At 50.7% G+C, this 9478-nt stretch overlaps 1 pseudogene; it reads left to right on the top strand.

The window, feature by feature from the left end:
* Positions 1-2996: 2996 nt before the first annotated feature.
* LOC122448944 lies at positions 2997-7509 on the top strand (annotated as a pseudogene).
* The last annotated feature ends 1969 nt before the right edge of the window (positions 7510-9478 follow it).

The raw sequence follows: 9478 nt of genomic DNA, 5'->3' as shown, positions 1-9478 counted from the left end.
TCTCTCTCCTTCTCTGCCCCACCCCTCCCTTCCCCTAGAGCTGGTTATATAAGAATATAACCTCCCCAGAGCACCCCCCCCCCCAGCAATAATCCTTCATGATTCATTGACTAGAATTAGTCTCTTGCTTCTCTCCAGCCCGATCCCTGGGAGGGGAGATGGGACTAGCAAGGCTGGCTGAAGTGTTTTTCAAAGGATGGGTCACAAAACGTGGATCAGGAACCAAATTAACAGATGGCAACCAGTCTTTCTAAAAAATAAAATAGAATAGAAAATACCAGCACACGTTGCTCATAGTAAGCCCAAGCGTAATTTTGTAAAAATCGTTTCAGCTCGTTGTGTGTGTGTGAGTGTGTGAGGTATACTGAGATACTATATAAAATTTATTTTCTGTGGATACTGGGTGAAAAGAAAACTAGTAACTTAGAATTGTTCGGGATGGAATTGATGACGGACAAATAGAACGACCAGGAACTCTGCTTAAATGTCACTTTCTTGGGGATGCATTACCGTGACTTCCCTGGTGGTCTAGTGACTAGGACTCTGTGCTTCCAATGCAGGGGGTGTGGGTTCAATCACTGGTTGAGGAACTGAGATCCCACTTGCTACACGGTGTGGTCAAAACCTAAAATAAAAAGAAAAAAACCATGGCTCTCCAACTCACACTGCTGTAATACCTTCAAACCTCTTACAACAAGTGTAATTATCTTTTTCCTGCCTTCCTCCCTTACTACACTATAAGTGCTAGGAAGCCAGGGACCAATCTTTTGTGTTCAGAGTGGCCCCCTAACTGAAATGCCTTCAAAAGGGCAGAGTCTGGTGGAAGGTTTAGAACCAGATAGATCTGGTTCCAACACCTACTTTATCTCTACTGTCAATTAACACCTAGTAGATCACTTCATCTCTCTAAGACTCAGTTTCCACATCTGTAAAATGGGAGCAATCATGCCCACTTTGCCTAATTCTAAATTGACTATTCATAACAACAACCCAGCTCAGTCTCTAACACAGAAGATCATCCATGCACATGTGTTAAATGGGTGAATGGGTTTCCCTTCCCACTTTGATAGTCTTTGCTTTCTGATAATTGAGGACAGTTTGAGTCATGTGTGTTCTGTTATAATTAACAACCACTCATGTTATAAAGCTCATGGATTGTGTGTCAGAAATTTGAACAGGGCAGAGTGGGGATCTAATACTACTTTCCCCACAGGACATGAGAGTACAGAATTACATATTTGTAAAGCACGCAGAGCATCGCCAGGCAATACCCGGTGTTTCACACACATTAGTCATCATTCGTTATAAAGACTGACAATGGGGACAATGGGATCTTGGCTGGTGCCCCCAGAATACTCCCCTGGCAAGTTCCCTCTCATTCTTTCTTTGTCCATTTATCAGATTTGTAGACAGAGCGAGCTCTTCAGAGAAGGGGAAGAAGAAGGGGGAAGAGAGGGATAGATCGATAGATGAATAGATGGATGGATAGATAGATGGATAGACAGAGAACTGTAACTACCCATATATTCGCCCCTTGCCACAGTCAAGCACAGCTAAGTGTTTCACATGGATTTTCCCCACATCAATCATGTGAGCCTCCCAAGGACACTCCGAGGTGGGTTCTATCATTATTATTCCACTTCACAGATGAAGAAATAATTTTTAGAGAGCATAACCGATGGATCGCCAGCAGCAAAGAACTGTCAGCATCAGTTAGGTGCAGGCAGGAAGCTAGACTCCCAGGAGGCAGTCTCTATGCCTCTTATGAAGCTTATGTGGTCCCACCTTCAAGAAGCTTCCTCTAGTGAAGAGACAGCCCTTTCATTCATTCAACTACCCTTAAGCCTCTTTTCGGCAGCAGGAACCCAGCTTAAGATTCCTAACAGGTTTTTGCCTGTGAATGGCACCGTCTCAGAGACGGGAGAGATTCCTGCGGGAAGGTCGGGGGGGTGGGGTCACCCTCGAAGAATTTACAGGTCTTCTTCAGGAGGAAGGAAAGGAAATTGGGGAAAGTAAGCAAAAGAAAGTGAAAAGGCGTTTAGGAGACAGGAGCAACCCAAGTCCAGAGGAGAAAGTAGCTTTCTCTTCCCGCACGCAGCTCTGGGTCTCTGCTCCCCATTTGTCAGGAGCAGGGCTGAGGTTTCTGCCCGGGAGAACAGGATAGGATCCCGGAACTGTGCTGGGAAGCCAGCAGGTCTCCGACTCCTCCCCTACCCGCCGCCCACCTCTGGGTCCAGAGGAGATGCTCCAGTAGAGAAAGGAGGGAGGAGGCAAAGCCCAGGGTAGGGGCGCAGAGTAGAGTGCGCCGCTCCTTTTTCAACTTCCGTTCCCCACCGCACCCTGCGTCCCCCATCTGACCTCTTGCGGTGCCAGGAGCTGATGGAAGGAACTGATGCCGGGCTGGGGCAACAAGAATAAGTCACGTGGCATCAGTGGAGAGGACCAGAGAACATAGAGGAGCCTGTCTGGGGCGGGGGGGGGGGGGGGGGGGGGGGGGGCGTCGTGCAGAGCCAGGGAAGAAAGAGGTTAGAGAGGCGAAGGTCGGTCAGTCCGCGCACCGAGCTTCATCGACTGGATCCCCGAGTCCGGAGTCCTGAGCCCCCAGAACCTGGAGAGGAAGGCTAAGAGCTGAGAGCGCTCCTGCAGTCGGTCCTGAAGGAGGCGGCGTTCGGGTGCCCGGTCCCCTGCTGGAGCGCGACCCTACAATCCAGAACGCTCTCTGCAGTGAACCCCACCCCGGGAGCGATCGCGCCATCTGAGCAGCACGAGCCTAACTCCTGAAGCCTCCGAGTTCCCCGCGTCCCGGCTAGTGGCAGTGAGACCCTGCCTGGAGTTGAAGGAACCAGTTAAGCTGGAGACGGCTGCGAGACCCCACCCCCCTCTCCCACCCCGAGACGCGCAGCTTCCTGCAGGGAGATTCTCCGTGGACACCTTTGCACCCGGAAGTCATTCCCCAACTCGCTGCTGCCTTCGAGGGGCAGCGCGGACCGGGGCGCATGGAGAAACCTACCGAGCACTCTGAGCTCACAAACTTGTCCGGCCCCGGCTTCATGCCCCGCCCTCCACTGACTGTCCAGGCAGTGACCTTGACCCTGGTGCCCCTCGTGTGCGCCGTGGGGGTGGCGGGCAACGCCATGGTGGTCCTGATGGTGGTCCGGAGCCGCCACATGGTCACGTCCACCAACTGTTACCTGGTGAGCCTGGCCACCGCGGACCTGCTGGTGCTCCTGGCGACCAGAGTGCCCACCGTGACCAAGGCGGCCTCCGCCCGGGTTTGGATCTTCGGCCACGCCGGCTGCCTGGGCATCACCTACCTACAGTACGTGGGCATCAACGTGTCCACGGGCTCCATCACCGCGTTCACGGTGGAGCGCTACCTCGCCATCTGCCGCCCTCTGAGCGCCCAGGCTCTGTGACCCGCAGCGCGGGCCAAGCGCATCGCGGCGCTGATGTGGCTGGGCACCGGTGGACACGCGCGAGGCCGCGTACGCCGTCGGCGTGCAGGTACAGTGCGGCCACCGCGTGGCGCGCTCGCTTTACCTGCCTGTCTACTTCCTGGACTTGGCGCTCTTCCACGCGCTGCCCCTGGGCTTGGCCACCGTGTGCTACGCGCTCAAAGCGCGTGTGCTCTTCGCGGGGCCGCTGCCTCCTGGCGACCCCCCGCGGGCCAAGGGCGCTTGTCTTCCCGCGGCAGGAGGGGAGCCCTCAACTCCCGGAAGCAGGTAGGGCCTCCCCCCGCTCCTCTTTCGGACCCCTGTACTGAGCCTGCAGCAGATTGGTGGATGGCACCTTGGGCCCTTCCGGAGTCAAAAATGTAGTGAATGGATTAGTGGCTCAATCGCGTCCGACTTTGCGACCCCGTGGACTGTAAACAGCCAGGCGCCTCTGTCCAAATTCTGTAGGCAAAAATACTGGAGTGGGTAGCCATTCCCTTCTCCAGGGGATGGTCTTCCCGACCCTTGGTGGAATCCAAGTCTCCTGCATTGCAGGCAGATTCTTTACCGTCTGAGCCACCAGGGAAGCCCTCTGGAGTCAAACTCAAATCCAGGTCGTGCTAGTTATTGGGCTGGTTTTGGGAGACATCACTTCTGCCTTTCTGAGCCTGTTTCCTCTCCTGTTGTGTGAGGTCATGGCAATGTGGACCACTTTGGAGTGCCCACAGAACTGGAATAATTCCTTTAGAGTCGATGTCACAAACTTGGGCTTTCCTCGTGGCTCAGATGGTAGAGTCTGCCTGCAGTTCAGGAGACCCGAGTTCGATCCCTGGGTTGGGAAGATCCGCTGGAGAAAGAAATGGCAACCCACTCCAGTATTCTTGCCCGGAAAATCCCGTGGACAGGGGAGCCTGGCAGGCTACAGTCCATGGGGTTGCAAAGAGTCGGACCTTAAAGGCTAAATTCACATTGGTTTATTATTAAACGTCCTCAGCGAGTCCCTCCACCATAGCCGTTATTCCCCTTCTTCTACTGATGAGGAAAGTGAGGCTCAGAGAGGTGAAGTGACTTTCCAAGACAATTCCACACCCTCTGGTGCTAAAGCTGCTTCAACGAACAGTCTGAAAGCACAAGAGGAGACTGGGTCCTGGGGAGGAATCCAGCATTTACTGAGCACTTGCTGTGTGCCTGATTATCTGGTGGTTCCTGAAATCACTCCTGTTTGGGAGGTTTACTACCTGAATTTACGGACAAGGCAACAGGCAGAGGGGACATGGGAGTAACCGAGGTGACACAGCAGCGGACCTGGGAGCAGGACCCCAACTGCCCAGACCCCCTGTATCTTCAGCCCTGTCCCAGCAGTTTCACCATACCACGGGGCTTCCAGGAATGCAATGGAAGGACCGCTCTCTGGGTCCAGCTGGTCTTTATCTTCAGCCTTCCACCCCAACCCACAGCTCATGTGGGAGGCGGAGGCACCTCGTCCTGGCTGAATCACTCCCGAGCCAGGCAAGAACCGTCTGTGCCATCTCCCTGCCTCGTGGGATGGGCATGCTGTTGGGGGGGGGGGCTCTTCCAGCTGCCTCCAAAAGCCCCTTTGGCCCATCCTGCTTGTAGACAACTTAGATCAAAGTAGTTTTTAGAGGGAAGGCTGCAAGACACAGGCTGAGCAGGTCTGAAATAGAAAGTTTAGGTTCCAGACAAATGCAACTCCTGCCCTTCCACTTATTTACCATTGTTACTGCTCTCAGGCTCATCCTGGAAGGACTGGGATCAAAGTCCTGCCTGATCTATGCTGTAGGTGAAACTTCTGGTAGTGAAAAGAGTGTTCTAGACCTAGGTTCTGGTCCCTAGCTTTGCTAATGTCTTGCTATGTGGCTTTGGGTAAGTCACTTCACCTTGCTGAGACTTGATTTCCTCCACTGGAAAATAAGAATAATTATAGTGTCTTTACCTCAATAGATGATAGTAAATATAAATCTGACATATAGTAAGTGTTCAGTTATGGTACCTGTTGCTATTGTTTTGTTGGGGTATTAATGTTTTATTTTTATAACAAAGGGGTCTATGGACTGAGCATTCCTTTCATGCCTAAGAGAGTCCTTGAAGAACGCAGTGCACAATTCCAACAGGGAAAAGGCATTAAATTAAGGAAATCAGAAAGCCCAGTGCAAGGTGGAGCATAATAATAACAACAGTGAACATTTATTGGGTATTTGCTTGTGCCAGACACTGGTCTTAGTGCTTTATACAAGTTTACATGTTGAATTTTTACACCAACTCCGTGATGTATCGTATGTCATCATCTCAGAGGAAACTGGGTCACAGAGGCTGCCCAAGGCCACAGAGTTGGTAAGTGACAGAACCAAGATTTGAACTCAGGAAACCTGGCTCCAGAGCCCACCACCCTGCTGGTATTTCTCACCCAAGTGAACGTAAAATAGAATGGAACAGGATCTGAATTTGGTACAATCAGAAGTCAAGACCTTCTAGGGAATTCCTGTGATTTTTCGTGGTTCCTGGAGAATATTATATAACATGAATTTATTGACTCAGCCAGAGCCAAGCCTCTTAGGAGAGGAACTAAACTCACAGACTCTAAGAAGTAATCATATGCTGGAACACCAGGCTAGCTTCTGCCTTGATGAGAAAGTTGTCTCTCCCGTATTCCCCAGAGCTGATTGAATGTATCCAGGGTTTTCCGGTCACAGAACCAGTGACAGGACTATTTGAGCAGTTTAAGCTCATTAAGTGGACGTTTGCCACCATGTTTTGGTCTCTGGAGGGGTCACTGAGGATTCCAAGGTCCAGGGCACGTGTGCGCTGCTGTCCTTCGCTGTGTTAGGGATGTCCCGGCTCCCTTGACAGACGCCCCCTTGTGGTGATTTCATTCCAGGATTTAGAAACTAGGCATCTTGTGAAACACCTTCCAGTGGGCACTCCTCCTGGAGGCTTTATTTAGTCTGTGCTGTGAGGGAAGTGCTGCGGAGATCTGAAGAATTAGGAAGTGAGGAGGAGGGCGCAGGGAGAGGCAAACAGGTGGCTAAGAGCAAAGGCAGGAAGGAGGGTCAGAGGGAGGGAGCAGGGCGAGTGAAAGAGCCGGAAGGAGGACTGTGGCTGCGTCTGCTGGGGAGAAGCGATCTAGCTGGAGAGAGGGACAGTCCGAGGCCAAACAGCTGGTTTGTGGCGGAGCCAGGATCCTAACCCAGCTGTGCCCATTCTGAACCCCAGGCAGTTGCAATAGTGGTTATGTTAGTAGCAGCAGCTGCAGTAGTAAACCCACAAAAGCCTCTCTCATATGCCTGGCACTATTCTACATTCTTTACTGGCATGAACTCCTTCTCTTGTCCACTTATGATGACAGCAGTACCGTGTCTCCGTCTTATAGAGAAAGGGACTGACGCTCAGTGGATGAGTGAATATTGCTTCCAATATGTGGGAGCCGCCCATTCAAAGGCTCTAGGGGTGGATCGGAGCTGGGAGGTTTCTGAAGACTTGAGCAGAGCAGAGAAGGATGCAGAGTGGTTTTCTGGGTGAGGATGGAGTTGAACTGAGGACATGCGTGCAATCACAGGTTGGCCAGGCCCGGACACTCTTGTGTTACTTGTCCTGCAAGCTCACAGAGAGACCTGGAAGCCAGGATTCTCCCTTGGCACCCATGTGGTTCTTATTTTCCTGTCTCACCCGGCAGGTCACCAAGATGCTGGCTGTGGTGGGGGTCCTTTTTGTTCTGCTGTGGCTGCCCTACCGCGCCCTGGTGGTGGTGAATTCCTTTCTAAGCCCGCCCTACCTCAACCTTGGCTTGCTTCTCTTCTGCCACCTTTGCATCGACATGAACAGCGCCGTCAACCCCATGGTCTACGCCCTCATGTCCCAGCGTTTCCGGGAGGCCTTCCATGAACTATTTCAGTGCCATCTGGCCTGGCCCAAGGCCCCGCCCCAGGAGGCCAGCCCTGTTTACTACGGGGTCATCAGAGACTGTTCCCAGCACAGACTGGGCTCTTGGAAGAAACCAGGGGGCATCATGTCCAGACAGGAAGGGGATCCTGCCACTTCACGGCGAGACCCCCACTGACCCCTATTGAGGTGGAGGGGTCTCCATCCATTTGAGGAGACATGGGTATTGGAGGAGAGAGTGGTGTCCAGGGCTGTTCAGGAGAGGTGCCCAAGTTGTGCACTGCACAACCCTAGGGGTCACTATTTACATCACAGACAGCCTAGATTTGTGTATTTAGTAAAAGTTTCCCGGTTCAATAAATATACAAATCTAAGAGGTGCTCCCAAATATTTATTATATGAATAAATGAATGAATGAAAATGAAAGTTTCTCAATCGTGTTGGACTCTTTGTGACCCCAAGGACTGTACAGTCCATGGAATTCTCCAGGCCAGAATACTGGAGGGGGTAGCCTTTCCCTTCTCCAGGGGATATTCCCAACCCAGGGATTGAACGCAGGTCTCCCGCATTGCAGGTGGATTCTTTACCAGCTGAGCCACAAATGAATTGATAATGAATAAAAATGAATTTTAATCTTAATACTCAAGACCCTTTGCTGAGATCTGGCTTCCCGTTTGAGGAAGATTTGAGGTGTAGACTGTGACTTGTTGTCAGTTCTTTGTCAGCAACAGAAAGTATCTCTGGCTAATGAAATCAGAAAGGAATTGGTTGGAGCCAGAAAGAATCGTAACCAGGATAACTCCAGGGATCTACATGGCAGGTATTAACGGGCAATGGCTTCATGGCATCCATATCAGAATGAATCAACTCCACCTAGACCAGGAGTTAAGATGGACAACTTACTGCACCATCGTTCAGTGGCGGACACTGAAAGATGTATAGGCTGAGTACGCTCAGTTCCAGCGGACACCACCCTGCAGTTTAAATGGAGGGATCCCATGAAGCTGTGCAGTGCACAGCCCATGTGAGTGTATATGGTAGACCTTAATGGCAATAGGGTTGTTCCCCAAAGAAAAATGGAAGTTCTTGTCATCAGGAAAAAGTGGTATATATGTCAGGAGGACCAAACAAAAGCGAAGCAACTAACAATAGTAGATATCCATCACAGATGAGTCCACCCAGGTTAACAGCAGCGGGAGCCTTCTGCCCGGGCAACGAAGTTCACCTGCCATCAATGGCCGCTGATCTGCGATAATACCTCCACCTAGCGGCCATAGTGGAAACTGCATTATCCAATATCTGCTTGCGCCTCTGCCTTTTTGTTTTCTTTCTCTTCCCTATCTTCCCTCCAGCCGTCTACCCTCCTCTCCCACCTCTTCCCGACTTCTCCCCTCCCCTCCCCCAGACTCCCTGACGGGTCATCACTTCGGAGGACCAGTTCCTGAGCTCCGTGATGACAGGGCTGGGGAGTGGAGCTGGAGACCTAGGAAGCTATAGAACTCAGGACCCCAGCCCCTTTCCGTTTCCCCCTCATTCTTGCAATATCTTTCTAAATTTTATCTAAATTTACACAATCGTATGTATTTAATGTACATAACTTTATCTAAACATGTATATGTAAAAAAATAGAAATAAGCTTAATAGACTTGTCTGATGTTTTATTTCTTTAAAAATTTTTATTTGTGGACCATTTTTAAAGTCTTTATTGAATTTGTTACAATATTTCTCTTGTTGTTATATCCTGGCTTTTTGGCTGAGAGGAATATGGGCTAGCTCCCCAACTAGGAATTGAACCCTGTACCCTCTGCCTTGCAGCAGGAGCCCCAATAAAGCCTTGCCTGAATTTATTGTCTGGCTTCTTATTGATTCCTATTGATTAAGGAGACCAAGAACCCTGGTCGTTAACACTTTGTTACACAGTCATAGAAAACTAATACAAACACAAAGATCTTCACAGTTTTTGCCCAGTGCCACAAATTCCTTCTTTTTCCTCTAATATTCTTGTCTGCACTCAATCCTTCAATCCTACTCTTTCCAAGCCACTAAGCCAGGCAACCATGCAACACACATTTTTCTGATTGCTCCCCTATGAGATCCAGGCTATGGTAGAAGGCTTTCTCACATGTGAAATGCTCACTGGGCATACT

The sequence above is a fragment of the Cervus canadensis genome, chromosome 10 (genome assembly GCF_019320065.1).
Source record: "Cervus canadensis isolate Bull #8, Minnesota chromosome 10, ASM1932006v1, whole genome shotgun sequence".
Classification (NCBI taxonomy): Eukaryota; Metazoa; Chordata; class Mammalia; order Artiodactyla; family Cervidae; genus Cervus; species Cervus canadensis.
Note: the sequence above shows the minus strand (reverse complement) of the source record. Positions and strands in the feature narration are given on the sequence as shown.